This window comes from Simochromis diagramma, unplaced genomic scaffold (assembly GCF_900408965.1).
Source record: "Simochromis diagramma unplaced genomic scaffold, fSimDia1.1 OVJJ01000005.1, whole genome shotgun sequence".
Taxonomy (NCBI): Eukaryota; Metazoa; Chordata; class Actinopteri; order Cichliformes; family Cichlidae; genus Simochromis; species Simochromis diagramma.
The window spans coordinates 487,485-507,095 of NW_024387097.1; the positions used below are offsets into that span (position 1 = coordinate 487,485).

The 19,611-nt window shown below is 43.1% G+C and overlaps 1 long non-coding RNA gene across 1 annotated transcript; it reads right to left on the reverse strand.

Annotated features, from left to right (window-relative positions):
• Positions 1 to 565: 565 nt before the first annotated feature.
• On the reverse strand, positions 566 to 17,152 carry LOC120743018. Its single transcript, XR_005698019.1, has 3 exons — positions 17,059 to 17,152; positions 2,531 to 2,537; positions 566 to 577 (listed from the first exon to the last, which is right to left on the reverse strand). It is a non-coding gene; the product is annotated as an uncharacterized LOC120743018 (long non-coding RNA).
• Between the last annotated feature and the right edge of the window lie 2,459 nt (positions 17,153 to 19,611).

Sequence of the window (19,611 nt, forward strand, 5' to 3'; positions counted from 1 at the left end):
CCGGGGCTAGCGATTTTTCCAGTCGGGCTACCAAAATCTATCTCTTCCCTGCCCGTCGGGCTATTGTAGGAAGGAAAAATATATGTCAATGCTTTTGCATTCTTTCAGAAATGTAGCTGGGTAATTATGTCATTGGCATCGGTGAGCCACTGTCAATATGTGACATATTGAAGTCGCGTTTGAATTTGCGCTTGTTTTTTGCTTTCACTTTGCAATCGTGCGAACTGTGTATAGAGAGCGACAGCACTGATCTGTGAGTGATGATAATTTGCGCACCAATTCCTCTGACATCGTCTTATTAATCATTAGCTTACTATGCAAACATGACAAGTGAAATCTCCCGCAGCAAGCTTAAACATGTGAGAGGTTGATCGCGCAGAGAATCGCTGAGCTTATGTGAGTGCGTGTGTAAAAGCAGCAGGATATATATTTTAGTTCTGCTGAGCCAAATAAGACAGGTCAGGGTGAAGAAGTGACAGCCAAAGAAAAGCTTACCACAAAACGGAGAAGTTATGACAAATCAGACTATAAGGCAAAAAGAAAGTGCAGCTTTATGGTTTCATGGACAAAAGAATTTCTGTGGCTGCAATATGACGAGCTAAATAAACAGGGCTGCACATAAGTGGTCCGCAGGTGCGCATTCGCTGCCAAAATAAAAAAACACGCACAAGGGTTAGGGTTAAATTTAAAAACTGTACTTTTGAGTTAAAATATATATTTATAATTTTAATAAATGACAAATTAAAAAGGCATGAACATTTTTTTGTATCGAAAAAATATCGAACCGTGACACCAAAGTATCGAACCGAACCGTGAATTTTGTGTATCGTTGCACCCCTATCAGCTATGTGCCACAGGCCTTCAAGCTGGCTGCAATTAAACCTTTACTCAAAAAGCATCTCTAGACCCAGCAGTCTTAGCTAATTATAGGCCAATCTCCAACCTTCCTTTCATATCAAACATCCTTGAAAGAGTAGTTGTCAAACAGCTAACAGATCATCTGCAGAGGCTTATTTGAATAGTTTCAGTCAGGTTTCAGAGCTCATCACAGCACAGAAACAGCTTTAGTGAAGGTTACAAATGATCTTCTTATGGCCTCTGACAGCAGACCAGCATTACCTTGGCCTCCAGTTCCACTATGAGGAATCATGGAGTCGTTCTTGACCAGGGAATGTTGTTCAACGCACATATTAAACAAATATGTGGAACTGCTTTCTTCCATTTGTGCAACATCTCTGAAGTTCCAGAAAGACCTTCTGTTTATCAGTAAGAGTCCTGACAGGGACTATCAGTACTGCCTTGTCTTCATTGGCTTCCTGTTAAATCTCGTATCAAATTCAAAATCCTGCTCCTCACATACAAGGTCTTAAATAATCAGGCCCCATCTTATCTTAATGACCTTGTAGTACCATATCACCCTATTAGAGCACTTCGCTCTCGCTCTGCAGGCCTACTTGTTGTTCCTAGAGTATGTAAAAGTAGAATGGGAGGCAGAGCCTTCAGTTTTCAGGCCCCTCTTCTGTGGAACCAGCTCCCAGTCATTAGCAGATTAGCAATCATTCCTCCAGACTGTCGCCAAAGCGTTTGCTCATAGGGGGTCATCTGATTGATGGAGATTTCTCTGAATTATTGTAGGCTCTATACCTTACAACAGGGGTAGGGAACTCCAGACCTCGAGGGCCGGTGTCCTGCAGGTTTTAGATGTGTCCTTGATCCATCACAGCTGATTTAAATGGCTAAATTAGCTCCTCAATATGTCTTGAAGTTCTCCAGAGAACTTGTAATGAACTAATCATTTGATAAACATTTGATAATCATTTGATAAACTAATCATAGGTGTGGTGACCCAGGGTGAGATCTAAAACCTGCAGGCTCTCGAGGACTAATGTTCCCTACCTCTGCCTTACAATATCAAACACACTGATATTGGGAAATATGGTGGCTGTAACTTAGGTGACAGAGCGGGTCACCTACTCATCGGAAGGTTGGTGGCTTGATCCCTCTCTGCTCCAGTGTGCATGCTGGATATCTTTGGGCATGATACTACCCCCAGGTTGCTCTCTGATGCATCCATCAGCGTATGAATGCGTGTGAATGTTAGATAGAAAGAGCGTACAAAACGTGCTTATGTGAATAAGGCAAGTTGTGTAAAGCACTTTGAGTGCTCAGAGTAGAAAGGTTCTATATAAGAACCAGTCTGTTTACATTTATTGACTTTCTGGAAATATGTCTGATTTAAGTAAAGATTGTAACTCCTATTCTTGTGCTGTAGTAAGATGGGTTAAATCCATGTCAGAGGCAGACAGAGGTGGCCTCTGGCCTACTTTCTGCTCTTGCTCTTGACGAAGGCGGTCGCACTTTTCTCCTCTCCTCCTCCTCTCCCTTAGCTTCCCTGCTTAGCCTCTTGTATCCTCATCTAGTCTTGCGTTTTTTGTGTTACTTTTCCCTGGAACATTCTCTCACAGTCTGTTCTCTAAAACCTAAAAGAGGAATTATGGATTGGATCAACTGGTCCCTAAATGCAATTGACACCCCTTCTCAACGAGAAGTCTGGGCTTGGGTGAGCCTGAGTGCTGAAGATATCTACCTATTTGGAACCACGGTAACAGGGTTCTGGCTGATCGGAGCTGGCTTGGCCCTGACTTATTGAAGAATTAAGGAAGTGGAACCGGCTGTTCAAACCCCCACAAGGCTGCCCGCTGGGATTGGAACGATGGGAGAGACTTGAGTTTCTCAAAATGGGCTCATTGAGTCAGCACGGATAAGATCTTGGAGAGGCTACGGCTGCTGTGGATACTCAGAATAAGATCTCTGACTGCAGACTGGATTACATCTTGGAAGGGCTCGCTCGGAATAACATCTCTGGGTGCAAATTGGATGACATCTCGGGGAGGCACACTGCCGTGAGTTCTCAGAACCTGCTCTTTGACCACAAGAAATGACAACATCACAAAACGCAAGTATGGCGAAGCTGGCGGCTCTCCAACGGGAGATTGAGAGACCAGTGTTGGACTGTAGAACTGCTTTGAAATTCATATGAGCTGTTCGCACTAAAGTAAAAACCACCATCACTTCATGCGGAGACCCCTTTGGCACCAGCTGCGGTCTCAAGGCTGGAGCTGAACAGCAACACCCTGATAACGACTGTGTTTAGTCTGTTCTTCCCATTCCATGCAAGGCCACCTGGGTTGGCTGGAAGACTGTTTACTGAGCCTGGCAGGGCGAAGGACACTGTCTCAGCTGAACTCTGGACACGCACACACATACATATACACTGATATGCACACACTCATCCCCCCTCCAAACGCCTTCGACACTTATCCCCTTCCGATGCTGACGGTGGATCATGGAGACCAGCGCACAGGCTGCAGGCCCGGATGTACTGTCTAATTCGGCTGTCTCTCACCCTTTACCCACCCCTGTAGCTTGTCATGTGTTTCTTTGGTGTATTAAGAGTTTTTTCATGTGCAGAGGTGTTTTTTTCTGTTCTCAAACTGATCTCCCTGTTGGAGCTCAGTCTGGGGGGAGTTTTTTTTTCTCCTTATCTTTCCTCATGTGGTGCATTTTCCATTGTTATACCTCTCTGACCTGTCTTCCCCATGTGATGTTTGTGTAATGTATGTATGGTCGGAGGGTAAGATGGCGCCATTGCGTGCAATAGGTTGGCAGCCTTGTGAAATTTCCCCTTGTGGGACTAATAAAGGTATATCAAATCAAATCAAAATATTCATGATCAGCCTCTTTGTCCTCTCCCACACAACGAATGAGCAACAATGCTGCTTTCTCAGTGTGTATGACCCACTCTCTAAGCAGGTTAACATCAAGCACTCTACTAGATTGCTAGAGCCCTGGAGTGATAACCTGGTAAGTAGTAGGACCTAGTTTCTTTTGCACTTCAAAGCGATCCTGCCAATTTGCCAGTAGCTTGCTATCATTTGTATCATTTATCTCTCATTCTGATAACATAGGATATGACAGTTTGGCGACTTTCTTTTAAACACAATCAGAGGACCCTTTACCTCATGATCATAAAGAAGTTCAAAAGGTGAGAAACCAGTGGAGGCCTGAGGTACTTCAGGGTAACCAAAATTCAATGATTCCAGTTGTATCCAGACACTTATGGAACTTTAGTTTGCGGGCTGGGTTAACATGTTTCATAAACCCATCTGTATGGGGATGGTATGGGGAGGTCCTCACACTCCTGATGCCCAGTAGCTTATGGACCTGTTTTAATAGCACAGATATAAAGTCGGTGCCTTTATTTTTGAGAATTTCACAGGAGAAACCAATCCTTAAACCAAAATAAAGAAAAAGCCACAGCTTTGCCTTTTTATTTTTTAATGGGAGGACTTCAGAATATTTAGTGTCATAATCTGTAACGACCAACAGAATCTGTAATGTAACGATTTCCTGCTTTGCTACATTCCAACAGGCAAACAATGTCAGTTCCAAGAAATTCAAAAGGAATACTAATAACAGGCAGAGGCTGGAGTGGTGGGCTGAAGGACCCTTGAGTTGATGTCTTCTGAGGGAAACTTCTGCAGAATTGTGCCACATCTGAGCGCAGGCCAGGCCAGTAAAAGTGACGTTTAATGCGAGCAGTACTCTTATGTTTCCCTAGATCGCCAGTCCAGGGAACAAAGCAGCCCAAGGTAAGCACTACGTCTTGGACTGCTTGAGGGATTACTCGCTGCTCAGCTGGGCCGTGCTGATGGCTCTTTGGCACTGTCAGGCTCAACCTCAGATTCCCTTTCCCTCACTTTCATTTAAATGCTTGATAATGTTGGGTTGTTTTGTTGCATTTGAATTATGTTGGTAGGTATGGTAGGTATCTGGAACTCCAAGCGTATCTCTGGAGTAACCTCAGCTGCTGGTTTTACAATAGTACCTTTGAACTTTCCCTCCCTTCTCTGACTGCGTGATTTCCTGGGTTTGTTTCTACTTCAGCATTAAAAAAGGCAAAGGGAGATGCTCATCATTTCTTTAGCTTGGCCTCTTGTCACAACATTATAGTTCTGTACAGGTTCCAACAATTCATAAAGCATAGCATGACTGGAAAGTTATTGCAAGTTATCTGCCACACCTATTTAATGGATGTGGTTGCCCTTGCGTTTCAAAAAAGATGTCAGTTGTAACCGAAGGCTTTCCATCACCATGTGCAAAACAGACTGGGATAGTTTCAAGAGTACACAAAATACTATTGGGTACATGCTGTCCAGAGTTTGAGTACTGCCACTATCTATCAAGGCTTTGATTTTTCTCCCATTAATCTTTACTGTTGTCATTTTTATTGATGATCCATTTTCAGGTTGTAACTCAGAATTTTGTTAGGTCACGGACTACACACTAAATACATGGGTTTAGTGTGACCTTCCTACTCACAAAGATAACACACTAGTACTCTTTTAAAGGGTTTGGACAGCAAATTTGGTTGCTGATCATTCCTTATTGGAGATATACTAACATGTACAGTGGGGCAAAAAAGTATTTAGTCAGCCACCGATTGTGCAAGTTCCCCCACCTAAAATGATGACAGAGGTCAGTAATTTGCACCAGAGGTACACTTCAACTGTGAGAGACAGAATGTGAAAAAAAAAATCCATGAATTCACATGGTAGGATTTGTAAAGAATTTATTCGTAAATCAGGGTGGAAAATAAGTATTTGGTCACCTCAAACAAGGAAAATCTCTGGCTCTCACAGACCTGTAACGTCTTCTGTAAGAAGCTTTTCTGTCCCCCACTCGTTACCTGTATGAATGGCACCTGTTTGAACTCATCATCTGTATAAAAGACACCTGTCCACAGCCTCAAACAGTCAGACTCCAAACTCCGCCATGGCCAAGACCAAAGAGCTTTCGAAGGACACCAGGAAAAGTATTGTAGACCTGCACCAGACTGGGAAGAGTGAATCTACAATAGGCAAGCAGCTTGGTGTGAAAAAATCAAGTGTGGGAGCAATCATCAGAAAATGGAAGACATACAAGACCACTGATAATCTCCCTCGATCTGGGGCTCCACGCAAGATCTCATCCCGTGGGGTCAAAATGATCATGAGAACGGTGAGCAAAGATCCCAGAACCACACGGGGGGACCTGGTGAATGACCTGCAGAGAGCTGGGACCAAAGTAACAAAGGTCACCATCAGTAACACACTACAACGGCAGGGAATCAAATCCCGCAGTGCCAGACGTGTTCCGCTGCTGAAGCCAGTGCATGTCCAGGCCCGTCTGAAGTTTGCCAGAGAGCACATGGATGATACAGCAGAGGATTGGGAGAATGTCATGTGGTCAGATGAAACCAAAGTAGAACTTTTTGGTATAAACTCAACTCGTCGTGTTTGGAGGAAGAAGAATACTGAGTTGCATCCCAAGAACACCATACCTACTGTGAAGCATGGGGGTGGAAACATCATGCTATGGGGCTGTTTTTCTGCCAAGGGGACAGGACGACTGATCCGTGTTAAGGACAGAATGAATGGGGCCATGTATCGTGAGATTTTGAGCCAAAACCTCCTTCCATCAGTGAGAACTTTGAAGATGAAACGAGGCTGGGTCTTCCAACATGACAATGATCCAAAACACACCGCCCGGGCAACAAAGGAGTGGCTCCGTAAGAAGCATTTGAAAGTCCTGGAGTGGCCTAGCCAGTCTCCAGACCTCAACCCCATAGAAAATCTGTGGCGGGAGTTGAAAGTCATGTGTTGCTCGGCGACAGCCCCAAAACATCACTGCTCTCGAGAAGATCTGCATGGAGGAATGGGCCAAAATACCAGCTACTGTGTGTGCAAACCTGGTAAAGACCTATAGTAAACGTTTGACCTCTGTTATTGCCAACAAAGGTTATGTTACAAAGTATTGAGTTGTATTTTTGTTATTGACCAAATACTTATTTTCCACCCTGATTTACGAATAAATTCTTTACAAATCCTACCATGTGGATTCATGGATTTTTTTTTCACATTCTGTCTCTCACAGTTGAAGTGTACCTCTGGTGCAAATTACTGACCTCTGTCATCATTTTAGGTGGGGGAACTTGCACAATCGGTGGCTGACTAAATACTTTTTTGCCCCACTGTACTGCTGATCTCTGGTGGTGCTGAGATGGCAGTGGGCTGCAGGTGTCCTTATCTTTTATGACAATAGTAGTAGGCAGAGCAGACACAGTTCTGGATGCCGGCTGCATGGAAGGCGGTGACTGCGGCAACAGAGCTGGTCCGGAGATCAACGGTGGCGCCGGCGCCGGCTGAGCGGGTCAGAACGGGAGGAAAGCAGTGGTGGCAGCGGCACGCCATGTCTTCCAGCGGAGCTCTTCCTTCAGCCGGGTGAACATTGTCTCCCGCTGCTCGTGCACCTTGAAGTCTGCTGGGTTCATAGTATGGTCGGATCATACTGTCACCTCTGGCAAAACAGACGGCGTGGGGTGGATGAGAATGAGGACCCAATACAGACGTGGTTACAGGAGAATGTTTAAAGAGAAAACGAGCCTTTATTTTGGCCAAGGAAACAGTACAAAAACAAAAACAAAGGAAAACAGAGGGAACCAGAAACAATGAATAATAATAATCACAAACAAAAACATGGAGTCACTAGACTCCGGACCACGGCAAAAATAAACCATGTTATTTCCTTAAAAATGGAGAACTGTTTTGTGCACATACAGGACAGGAAAGAGGATGCTCACAGACATCCTTGACCAGGGAGGGCCACCAGAACAGACACTGGAGGAAGGCTGTGGCACAGCTGACACTGGGATGTCAGTCGAAACTCGCGGTGTGGATCCAGTGAAGAACTTTTGACCAGACCCCCGATTGGAACATAGCGCCAATTAGGGGATCCTATACTGGGGTCTGGTCTACACTGGGGTCTGGCTCCCTCTGCTTCGGTCAGAGCATCAGAGACTATGTCCCAGGTTAGTTAGCCAAGGGGACAGAATAGTCTCATTCTCAGGTGGGCTGTCTGGGGTGGAAAACTGTCTTGACATTTTTCCACCAGTCTGACTGGTTTGTCTGGTTTGACTTTTACAGTGAAAGATTAACAAAAGTTCAGAAAGGTCAAAACTGTTGCAACAGTCCCCTCAAGGCCAATCCTCTACAAATCCACACTTAGGGTCAGACAAGACTTTTGCACAGGGAATTAGCTCCCAGCTGGGATGTGCTCTCTACTTTTAAGACTGGGCTAAAGCTTTGCTTTTCAAGTTTATGGATCAGCTGACTCCGAATCATCCATTAGTTAGGTAGCCATAGGCTCAGGCTGCTCAGAGACTTGATACAGTACCTTCTCTTACCCTGCATTTATATGCCACTACTGTAAGTTAACTTTGTCTTCTTTCTCCAGTTTTTGCTTTTCCCTGTCAGTCATCCCGCTCACTGTGCCTGTACTAGTAGTTTATGCTCTGAAGCTACAGATTTAAAGAGAGCTTTTTCACCCTACTTTGGCAAAGGGAGGATCCAGGTCACCTGATCCAGCCTTAATTATATATATGTATGTGTGTGTGTGTGTGTGTGTGTGTGTGTGTGTGTGTGTGTGTGTGTGTGTGTGTGTGTGTGTGTGAATCCTGCTGGATCTCCACCCTCCTGCCACACACGTCTGGGATAATCACCCACCTGTTAATCAGCTGGCTCCTGTGGACTTTCCTTCACTTGTCGCCCGAGCATTGAATCAGTCATGGTAGTTACCTCTGTGCCATAAGTCTGTTTACCTGTTTGAATGTTTGCCTACCTCTCACCTGTCTGCCCCAGGAACCTGACCTGTTTATTTCTTGGAGGCTTCTGTGAGAGAGCTGGAGTGGAGAATCTCTCTGTCAGATACAGGATTTCACTACCTGATGAGCCCCCCTTCCTGGAGTAGTGTATGTAAGAGACTGTGGATGAATCCCTTCAAAAAGACTGAAATAATGTAAATTGTCACTGTAAATAAACTCACTGAACTATCTTTCTGGGACTAGAAACATAGAGCCTGTTTCATTCATACTGGTGTCTCTTCATTGGCTGCTGATTCCAGAATAATCAGGCCTCATCTTATATTAAAGATGTCATAGTACTATACGATGTCATATGTATAAATCACTCCAAGGTTCCTCACAGCGTTACTGGAGGCCAAGGTAATGCCATCCAGAGTAAGAATCTGCTTAGATACCATATTTCTAAGCTTTTCAGGGCCGAGTACAATAACCTCAGTTTGATCTGAATTAAGAAGCAGAAAGTTAGCGGCCATCCAGGTCTTTATGTCTTTAAGACATTCCTGCAGTTTAACTCATTGGTGTGTGTTAGTGTGTGTTATCTGGCTCCATAATTAACTTGAAAGTACGACTAAGACTTTCTATTTACGTGAACAAACTGGAGTCTAAATATGAGATGATTCAAACCACTGCTTTTGAACTTGAGATTTGAACTTGTCCAAGAGTTTTAGTAGCTGCACCTCTGGTATCAATATGAAAATCGTAGGTGACCTCCACCTTGAGTTACCGCACTAGGTTTTCAGAGAACTCAACCTTTGACCTTTAGGTCGAGGTCACTGAGATTCAGACCTGTCTCAGATTTTTAGTAGATACACTTCAATAAGTATCAGTTTTAAGTTCCTACATCTTCTCGTCCTTCAGTTATGGCATTCATAAACTTAGGTGTCTCTGCCCACCCGGGGCTGATGATAAACTGACATAAACTGATAAGGTGTAGCTTATCAGCTATTTTTCAAATGATCAAATGCTTTTGCTGTTTACTTTGGTCATCCTTTTTAGGATGAACACAGTTATATTAGTTTATATTTTTAACATTTTGAAAATGTGGAGGGTGGAGGATTGATCTCAATTACCCCTCTAACCTCTGTACGAAAAGCTCAATCCTGTCCCAGCAGCAACCCCCCTCCTGTCCAGCCATCACACATGCTTACTCATCCATTTTATCAGTAAATTAATAATGCCAACATAAAGTGCCATGTGGAGAGCTGAGATTGGATACCAGTCAGGAAGGCAGGGTGGACTCTGAAATATTAACGATCCTGATACTTTCTGCTTCGGTACCACAGGCTTCCTGTATGGCGATCGTGGCTCAAGAGTTGGGCGTTCGTCTTGTAATTGGAAGGTTGCCGGTTGTGTCCTTGGGCAAGACACTTCACCCGTTGCCTACTGGTGATGGTCAGAGGGCCCGGTGGCGCCAGTGTCCGGCAGCCTCGCCTCTGTCAGTGCGCCCCAGGGTGGCTGTGGCTACAATGTAGCTGCCATCACCAGTGTGTGTGTGGATGTTTGTGTATAGTGTAAAGCGCTACACAAATACAGACCATTTACCATTGTTTTCCTTATATACTTCATGACAGAGACGGGCTTTGTTGTAGATGAGCTGCATCACAGAGCAGAGGACATAATACACAGAAATGTAAAGCATGTTATGTAAATAAGCTAATACATGAAGCTTCTGTGTTCAAAAGACAAGATCAGTAAAGAATCAAAAAGGAAGATGGCCTCCTATCTGTCGGCTTCCAGGTGCTGCTGGCTAAATCTCAGCTTCGTCAGTTCCACTTTCCCACACTGTTTGTGTCATCACTGGTCTAGTCCAATCACCTTCTCCCAGCCTTCTCCAGGCCAAACGGCCTTCATGCTACGTAGTTTAAATCTCACTGCGCATTTGTCCTTATCCTTCGCAGACGCCTTTGTGCAACCCACCTCCTCATTACGGGGCGATATTTCAAACTCCGCCACTTTGTGTTCCTCCGCCACTGCCTCGTTTGAATTTTGGACGAAATGGATTCTGGGATATTGCATTTCGTCATTTCGAGCTGATTGGAGACCTGAACAGCCAATCAGATTTTTTTGCATCCAAGTCTGTGATTGGCTGGTTTTGTGGCACAAATATAACGGTGTAGAGAAAGAGTTGAGCGCGCACGTGCAGAAATGTTGAGAGCGCGAGCAACACATTGCGAGCGAGTGCAAATGCAACAACTGAGCGAGAGGGGCTGCTGTTGTGTGTGTGGATAATAGCAAACACTGAAATACATTTTTTGCACGCAGCAATGAACTTTGTTCACTCAAATTCAGCTTTTCTTCACTCGAAATAAATTTCTCCTCAAAAATGCAAGACTTGCACCTGCAAACTTTTTTTTACGTGTGCTCAAATTTTTTTATATGTGCGCTCAGAATAGTGGCACAAAAATAACGCCATAAAAGTGGTAGGAGGAAGGAACCAGCAAGACGGTCATGTGTGCCCAGCGTTCACCGATGCACTTGGGAAGTGAAGTCAAGCCAGCATCATTCAAACGTATGCTACTACAGCTGTTGGTGATGTTGGTTGTTATAGAAAGTAGATGACACAGAAGACGGTCGATACTGCATGTGATGCTGCTGCAGATGGGTGAGAATGCAAAAATGTAAAAATGTAACGCTGTGCATTTCAACACGAGAACAGTCTGAGGAACAATGGAAGAAAGAAGTCTGATACACTCTGTTACCTTTCACATCTTGCAAATGGCAGCAAGTACCATGCCACTCTGCAGACGCTGTTAAATATCAGGCTGAGAAACATCAAAGTTCTAGATTTGATTTGGACCAAACAACCGTAGGTTCTGTAGAAAGAATTGGATCCATGGAAGAACCAGATTCTAGGAGTAGACGGATCTGTTGCTATTAAGGGAGTTTTTCCTTCCCACTGTCGCCAAAGTGCTTGCTCATAGCAGTCATATGATTGTTGGGTTTTTCTCTGTATGTGTTATTCTAGGGTCTACTTTACAATATAAAGCACCTTGAGGCGACTGTTGTTGTGATTTGGAGATACATAAATAAAACTGAATTGAGTTGAACTTTTGGTATCTGACACAATGGGACACCTTCAGAACCCGTGATCGGTGGGTGGCTGTAGCTCAGGTGGTAGAGCCTATAAATCCGAAGGTTGGTAGCTCGATCCCTGTCTGCTCAGTTCAGATACTCTTGGGCAAGATATTAACCACAAGCTGTTCTCTAATACGCCCATCAGAGCGCGAATGTTAGATAGAAAGCACTTATCTAGAAACAGCAGAGAAAAAAAGTAACTGTTTGATTGAAGCAAGTTGTGTGGAAAAGTGCTGCATAGAACCAGTCCAGACCGGTTTCACCATCGATCTGTTATTAATATATTTACGGGTCAACATCCAGGTTTTTTCCAACCAAAGCAAACATGTAAAATACTTTATTACTATAAAATAATTAAAGATACAAATCTATACAAAAGTAATGAGCAACAATTTAAAATATGTATAACTGGCTAATGGGAGACAACATTCAATGAATTTATTATCCCTACTCAAGCATCCTCAGTATGACTATTGCTTTAGTGAAGGGTGTTAATGTGGAGAGGGTCCCTACATTTCATTGTGTGTGACAAGTAGTTATATCCTAAGTAGACGTTTGCTGGGGCCCTGCTGGAGTCTCCAGATGCCTGCTGAAAGAAGGAACACAATGTAGACAAGCCCCTGACAGAACAGGGCCCCTCTGAATTATCACTCCACTCCCCCTGGCTAATTAAAATTTTGCTTGTAACTTATGTCAGCCATTTGAAGGCTGACAATTCCCTAACCTCCCCCTCATTTTAATTTGTGGCACGTGTGCATACATTGTTACAAAAAGGAGTGGCAGTGATGCCCAGCACAAATTGAATTGTGTTGTTAAAATTTCTAAATGCTCCTTCTTGGTGGGAAGCTGGCTTTAGAGCTCGTCACTCTGCTGACCACGACTCGATTGATAAATGCCAGGGATTATTTGTCAAAGAAACTAGACTGCCCCCAGTAGGATCCCAATATGGTTCATTTAGACTCCCACCGGGTTTAGACTGCCTGTAGAGAGGAGACGCTACAGAGACCAGTAGTTAACTCTAGGTTGATGCCTGAAGCTTGCTTTCTATGCTGGTTAGTGTGCTGCAAAAGGAAATGGCTAATTCCTGTGTAGTGGAATAAATCAGCAGGGAAAGGTTTGCTCTCACTCTGTGTGTGTGTGTGTGTGTGTGTGTGTGTGTGTGTGTGTGTGTGTGTGTGTGTGCGTGTGTGCGCGCGTGTGCGTGTGTGTGTGTGTGCGCGCGTGTGCGTGTGTGTGTGTGTGTGTGTGTGTGCGTGTGTGTGTGTGTGCGCGCGCGTGTGCGTGTGTGTGTGTGTGCGCGTCTGTGTGTGTGTGTGTGCGTGCATTGCTGGCATATGTGCTCATGTCTACAACACAGAGAGAAAGGAGAAAATGGGAAGCCAACTAAAAGTAGGAGAAAAATTTGAGAGACAGCGTGTTTATGTGTGTGTGAAGCTAAAGTGCTCTAGAGGAGGAGTGAGGGTGATCAAGGGTTCAGCATGTGATTGGCTCAGCTCAGCTGGAGGAGCTTTTAGTCCATTTCCCAGCAGCCTCTAGGACAGATGCACTGCCCTGAGCCATAATCTGTGTCTTGCTTCAAATGACAAATGGCACAGTGTAGTATATTGCATTATATATTAAGTACCAGCAGTCAGTAAGTTATAAGATCCTGCTGCTGCCTGCAGCACTTGTCGCTCACTAAGCAGACTGTGTTTTACAACAGTCAGTTAGATCCAGACCACAACCTGCTACTAAATCCTGTCCTGTTTAGATGAGTCATTTGTCTTTGGACCTGTGGGAGAACATTGGGCAGTTTTTCTAACCGTTTGAAGCCCTATTTGTAATAACAATATGAAGCAATTGTAATCCCAATTATTATTAGAAAATAATAATAATTTGTTGTCACGGTAAGAATTTATTGTTCGATTTACAGCCGTGCACTTTGTATTTTCTCCAGAAAAATTCTTTTGGCAGGCAACACCTTAATGTTTTTTCTTAAGTCTACATGAAAAAAGATTGGGGTCTGAAAACGACCACACTCAGATTATTCATTTAATGGACATATGAATAAAATCCCAGACACACACAAACATCTCTTTCCATGTGTCCAGAATGAGGGCTACATCTCTCAGTATCAGACACAAAAAGATAAAAAGAACAAAACCATTTAAAAACAGTATTACCCAAGCCTGAGCTGCTTGTTCTTTCATGCAGATTTCATGGTGTTTATTTTCATAGTTAGCTGCCTGCAAGACTTTGATGATGTTATCACTGACCGAATGACTGAAATGCCATCAGGTCAAACGGTTCTGGTTCAGTCTGAAGGAGACCATATCCTTTAAAACTATACTTTCCTGGACATAAATGACCTGCCATGTAAAAAGCCACCACACGTGCAGCTTTCTTAGCAAAAACACCACCTACACTTAGACCATACAGCTCTTCTGCACCATCAGTTTAAATCTGAAAAATGATTGTTTTATTTTAAACATATGTAATCCAGTTAATGAATAATGAATCATGTTAATTATACTCTATTTTCCAAAGAGATATATTTTATACAATTATTCTGAATTATGTTATAAACCACATAACATATAAATAATTATAAATAAGTAAAACAATATAATTATGTAAATGGGCAGGAAATAATTTTTATAAATAATACTTACCTCCAGTGGTAATGTGACGAGTCATGTTTGACCAGGACATGTCCTTCAACGCACATATTAAACAAATATGTAAGACTGCTTCCTTCCATTTGTGCAACATCTCTAAAGTTAGAAATATCCTGTCTCAGAGTGACGCTGAAAAACTAGTTCATGCATTTATTACTTCCAGGCTGGACGACTGTAATTCATTATTATCAGGAAGTCCTAAAAACTCCCTGAAAAGCCTTCAGCTAATCCAAAATGCTGCAGCAAGAGTCCTGACAGGGACTAGAAAGAGAGCAGATTTCTCCTGCTTTGGCTTCCTGTTAAATCCAGAATTCAAAATCCTGCTCCTCACATACAAGGTCTTAAATAATCAGGCCCCATCTTATCTTAATGACCTTGTAGTACCATATCACCCTATTAGAGCACTTCGCTCTCGCTCTGCAGGCCTACTTGTTGTTCCTAGAGTATTTAAAAGTAGAATGGGAGGCAGAGCCTTCAGTTTTCAGGCCCCTCTTCTGTGGAACCAGCTTCCAGTTTGGATTCAGGAGACAGACACTGTCTCTACTTTCAAGATTAGGCTTCAAACTTTCCTTTTTGCTAAAGCATATAGTTAGGGCTGGACCAGGTGACCCTGGATCCTCCCTTAGTTATGCTGCAACAGGTCTTTTCTGCTGTGGTGTAGGTCCCTCCTACGATTCACTCAGTGTTTTCTGTACATTCATCTTGTTCACTCTGTATGTGCTTACACACTTCACTGCGTTTAATGATTAGTTATTATTAATCTCTGACTCTTCCACAGTTTTTTGTCCTGTTTCTCAACCATCATGCCAATAGGTCATCGCAGATGGCCCCGCCCCTCCCCGAGCCTGGTTCTGTCGGGGGTTTCTTCCTGTTAAGAGGGAGTTTTTCCTTCCCACTGTCGCTAAATGTTTCCTCAAAGTGAGTCATTTGGGTTTTCTCTGTATTTTTGTAGGATCTTTATCTTAAAATAAAAAACACCTTGTGTCATGGTACTGGGTCTATGACCCAGTGTTCTCTAGTTCTGGACATTATGTTGTTTTTAATATTCTATGTGATTCCTAGGTTCATGGTTATTGTTCTGTCATGTTTAAAGTGTGTTTCATTAGCCTTCAGTTCTTGGTGACCTTAGCTCTCGATCACTGTCTAATCTTGTCCTGTGTTTAGACAGTCTTGTCTCAGTGGTTACTCTTGTCTCCAAGATACTAACCCCAGGTTGGCCTACTGGTGGTGGTCAGAGGGCCCGGTGGCGCCAGTGTCCGGCAGCCTCGCCTCTGTCAGTGCGCCCCAGGGTGGCTGTGGCTACAATGTAGCTGCCATCACCAGTGTGTGGATGGGTGGATGACTGGATGTAGTGTAAAGCGCTTTGGGGTCCTTAGGGACTGAGTAAAGCGCTATACAAATGCAGGCCATTTACCGTCAGAGTCTCTGTCTGTGTGTTTCCTGTCTTATTTTGATAGTCTCTTGTTTGTTCCTGCTGTGTTCCCTTATGTGTCCATGCCCTCGGTACCTGAGTGTGTATTTAAGTCTTTGGTCTCCCTGTGTTCGTTGTCGTATCGTCCACATTAACTGTGTTCGTGTGTGTTGTTCCTTTGTTTTTGCCGAGTCTTAGTTTGTAGTTTGTCTTTTGTTTGTTTCTTTTAGTGTTTCTTTGTACTTCATTTTTAGTATCACGGCAAATAAATCTACCTCTTCAGTTTATTTCTCCCACCTCTGACTCCTGCGTTTGGGTCCTACCTTTGTCTGCCGCACAGCGAGCCTTGACCCGTTGAATCGACTGCTGTTATAATTTGGTGTTGTATAAATGAAATTGAATTTTTCTCAATTAAAGACCCAAGAAGGAGAATTGTGCATTTAAACATGTTGGAAACCATTTTAAACAACTGCAGATTCGAAGATCAGAGTTCAAACAAGTCCTATATTCAGATGTGTCACTACTTTCTGAAACTGTCGTCCTCGCAGGATTGGTTAGGATGTTCAGGAACAACCTAGGAACCACCAAGGCTTAAGCCTGTCATGGACTGGAAAACGCTGAAACACCAGCAGGAGGTGGCTGTAGCTCCTGCCTTGGACAAGGCACTAAAACACTAACCTCAGGTCGCTCTCCGATGCACCCATTGGAGTATGAGTGCACATGAAGAAAGGAAGAGCAAAGAAAAAAGTGCTTCTGCAAATGGGTGAATCAGGCAAGTTGTGTAAAGCACTTTGAGAGCTCAGAGAAGAAAAGCGCTGTATCAGAACCAGTCCATTTAACCGACATCACAGCCCATCACCGTGAATTATCATTAGTGAAGACAGAAACTGGGTCATTTGACCAAAATAGCAAGAGGTACACTATATTGCCACAACTATTTGCTTGTCTGCTTTTCCACATACATGAACTCAAGTGGCACCCCAGTCCATAGGGTTTAATATCATGTTGTTCCACAATTTGCAGCTATAATGGCAACTTTTCTGGCAAGGCTTTCCTCAAGGTTCAGGAGCATGTTTATGGGAATTTTTAACTATTCTTCCGGAATATGTCTGTGAAGGTTCTCAGTCATCCAGGTCATCGTAGTCTAAGGAGCGTGGAAAGAAAAGCGTCTGGACTTCTTGTCCTCGGGATTCCCATATACTTGTTTGCCATTCACCTAGGGGTCATTTTTGACCCGAGGACAACACAAGGGTTAAGTTGCTTGAAGACGTTTCATTCGAGAAGCTTCTTCAGTTCAAGGGTCAAATGGTGAAAAGTCCCAGATTTAAGCCCTTTGAGAGTCTCTTGGGGGAGACATTATAAATGGCAGACATAAACCTTAAAACTGAAGAAGCCTCTCAGCTGAGAGGTGAAACACAACTTAAAGAAGTCCAGATGCTTTTCTTTCCAAGCTCCTTAGACTATTCTTCCAGAATCCCATTTTTGAGGTCAGACACTGATGTTGCACAAGAAGGACACAGTCGCTGCTCTAACTCAAGCCAGTTAAGTTCTTCCATGTGTTTTTGGACTTTGTACAGTGGTGTGCAGTCATGTTGGAACAGGAAGGGGCCATCCCCAAGCTGTACCCACAAAGTTGGGACCATGAAGTTGTCCAAAATGTCTTTGTATGCTGAAGAATTAGTTTCTTCCAGAAAAACACCCCCACACCATAATCGCCTCTCCACCAAACTTTACACTTGGTAGAGCACTTTCAACGTTGCTACTTTTTAGAAAAACAAAAAAACCCAAATATAAAATAAATAAAACTGGAATCTGTTTGTGAGTCTGTATTTACAGTAGTAAAGAAAGAAGAAATATACTTACAGTGAGTAGTCCACACTTTTGGTTTTAGGTGTTAGTTTAGTATTTAGTGGCTGTTCAGGAATTACAGCCATTTTCATAAATAGTCTCCCAATTTAAACTGTAATTTTAAACATAAGGTCCAAAGAGATGTTAGTGCAAGTGATATATCATTGTCTAAGTTCTAGACTTCAGCCAGTCATTGAATGAAAAACATTTGCATCCACGTTTTGGAAAATAACTTAATTTTGAAGTTCTGAAAATGGGGTTTGTGTTTAAAATGGTTGTAATTACTAAAGAGCAGTGTTGGGTAAGTTACTTTAAATTAGTAACTTAGTTACATTACTAGTTACTTCTATCAAAAGTAAATCAGTTACTTCAAGTTACTCGTTACTTTCAGAGTAACTAGTTACTAGGGAAAGTAACTTTGGTTTTACTCAGAATTCTCTTGTTAATGTGCTGCTTCCGTAACTGGATACCCAGCAAGATTGCCAGTCTTCTAGCTCGCTTACTTGCCACAAGTGCACTGTGCCACCTACCAATAGAAAGGAAAAAATAATGTGCACATTTCCACGAGAGAAATCCCACGCCTGATTCTATCCTAGCCTGCTTTTTACATCCAACACAAAAACTGCAGTCGTGGTGCTTTGATTGTACTCAGAACTCGGAAATTCTGCCTTCTGAATAGGAAGATGTAGGTAACACCAGACTGCAGATGAGCTGCATACAGGGCTGGACTGGGACAAAAAAAAATCGTCCCGGGCATTTTGACTAGAGACCGGCCCACCATTATAGGAAAAATCATAAAGCCTTTGAATGAAAATAAACACTGTTGTGACAGTGATGTACACTGTTCTGATGGTATATATGTATCAATCTATCAATTGTTTGTTGCAAGACTCAGATAATTATTTTTTTTAAAAGCTAGACATTTTAAATGAGAATAAGAAAGTATTTCTTTGTGCCCCCCTTTCCCTTTTAATGCCCTACATGGACCCCTGGCAACACTTTGCTAGATCCACCCCTGCACAGTTACCAGCTGTCAGCTACTTAGAAAAGGATCCTGGTGTTATTTGTCTCTCAGAAACAGTTCATAACTTCCCTTCAACTCATTCATGTCAGCTAAAAGGTAAACCTGCTTCTCCATCACCTGTTCAGCTCTGATGATTCAGTAAGGACATCTCCTGGTTTCATCTTCACGTTTCCCTCTCACCACATAACCAAACCATATCATGACCAGCAGCTTTACAGCTGTGGCTCCAGCAAACATCAGCTGATACTAGAAATTAATATTAAATTCTAACAACAGCTGATCAAGCTTAAACGTGCTGCTGTTGTTTAGAGCGACATCCGCTGGTTTCCTCTTTCGGCGCAAAGTGATAAACAAACAAGAGAGAAAAGCCGATCAGCTGATCATTGATCAGTTTCATGATTGAAGTAGAAACAGGAGAGAGAGGGGGAGAAGAGGCAGCTGTGCAGCGTAAACACAGAATAAATCCAGCTTTGTGTGTTTTTCATTGTAGCTGAAATCCGGGACAAACTGTGTTCCTTTTCACCTCAATACGAAACGCGTAATATTTTCTCTGAATACGAGACGATTCCGTTTTTTTACGGGACGGTTGGCAACTCTAATAATTAACCTTATGAACAAAATAAAGTTCAACATCAGTAACATAGCACCACCCAGCTGTATAGAAACTCCGTCATGCTAGCTAGCACACAGTACGAAAAAGTCAGCATAACGAAAATAAACTCCACCTAAACTTGATTTATATCTGACCCAGATGGACTGCAGGTCATAACTTCTTACCTGAAGTTCAGTTCACCTGACACTCTCGGACCAGCAGCTGCTTCGGGTCTCTCCTCTTGCCTCCCTTTTCCTTCATCCA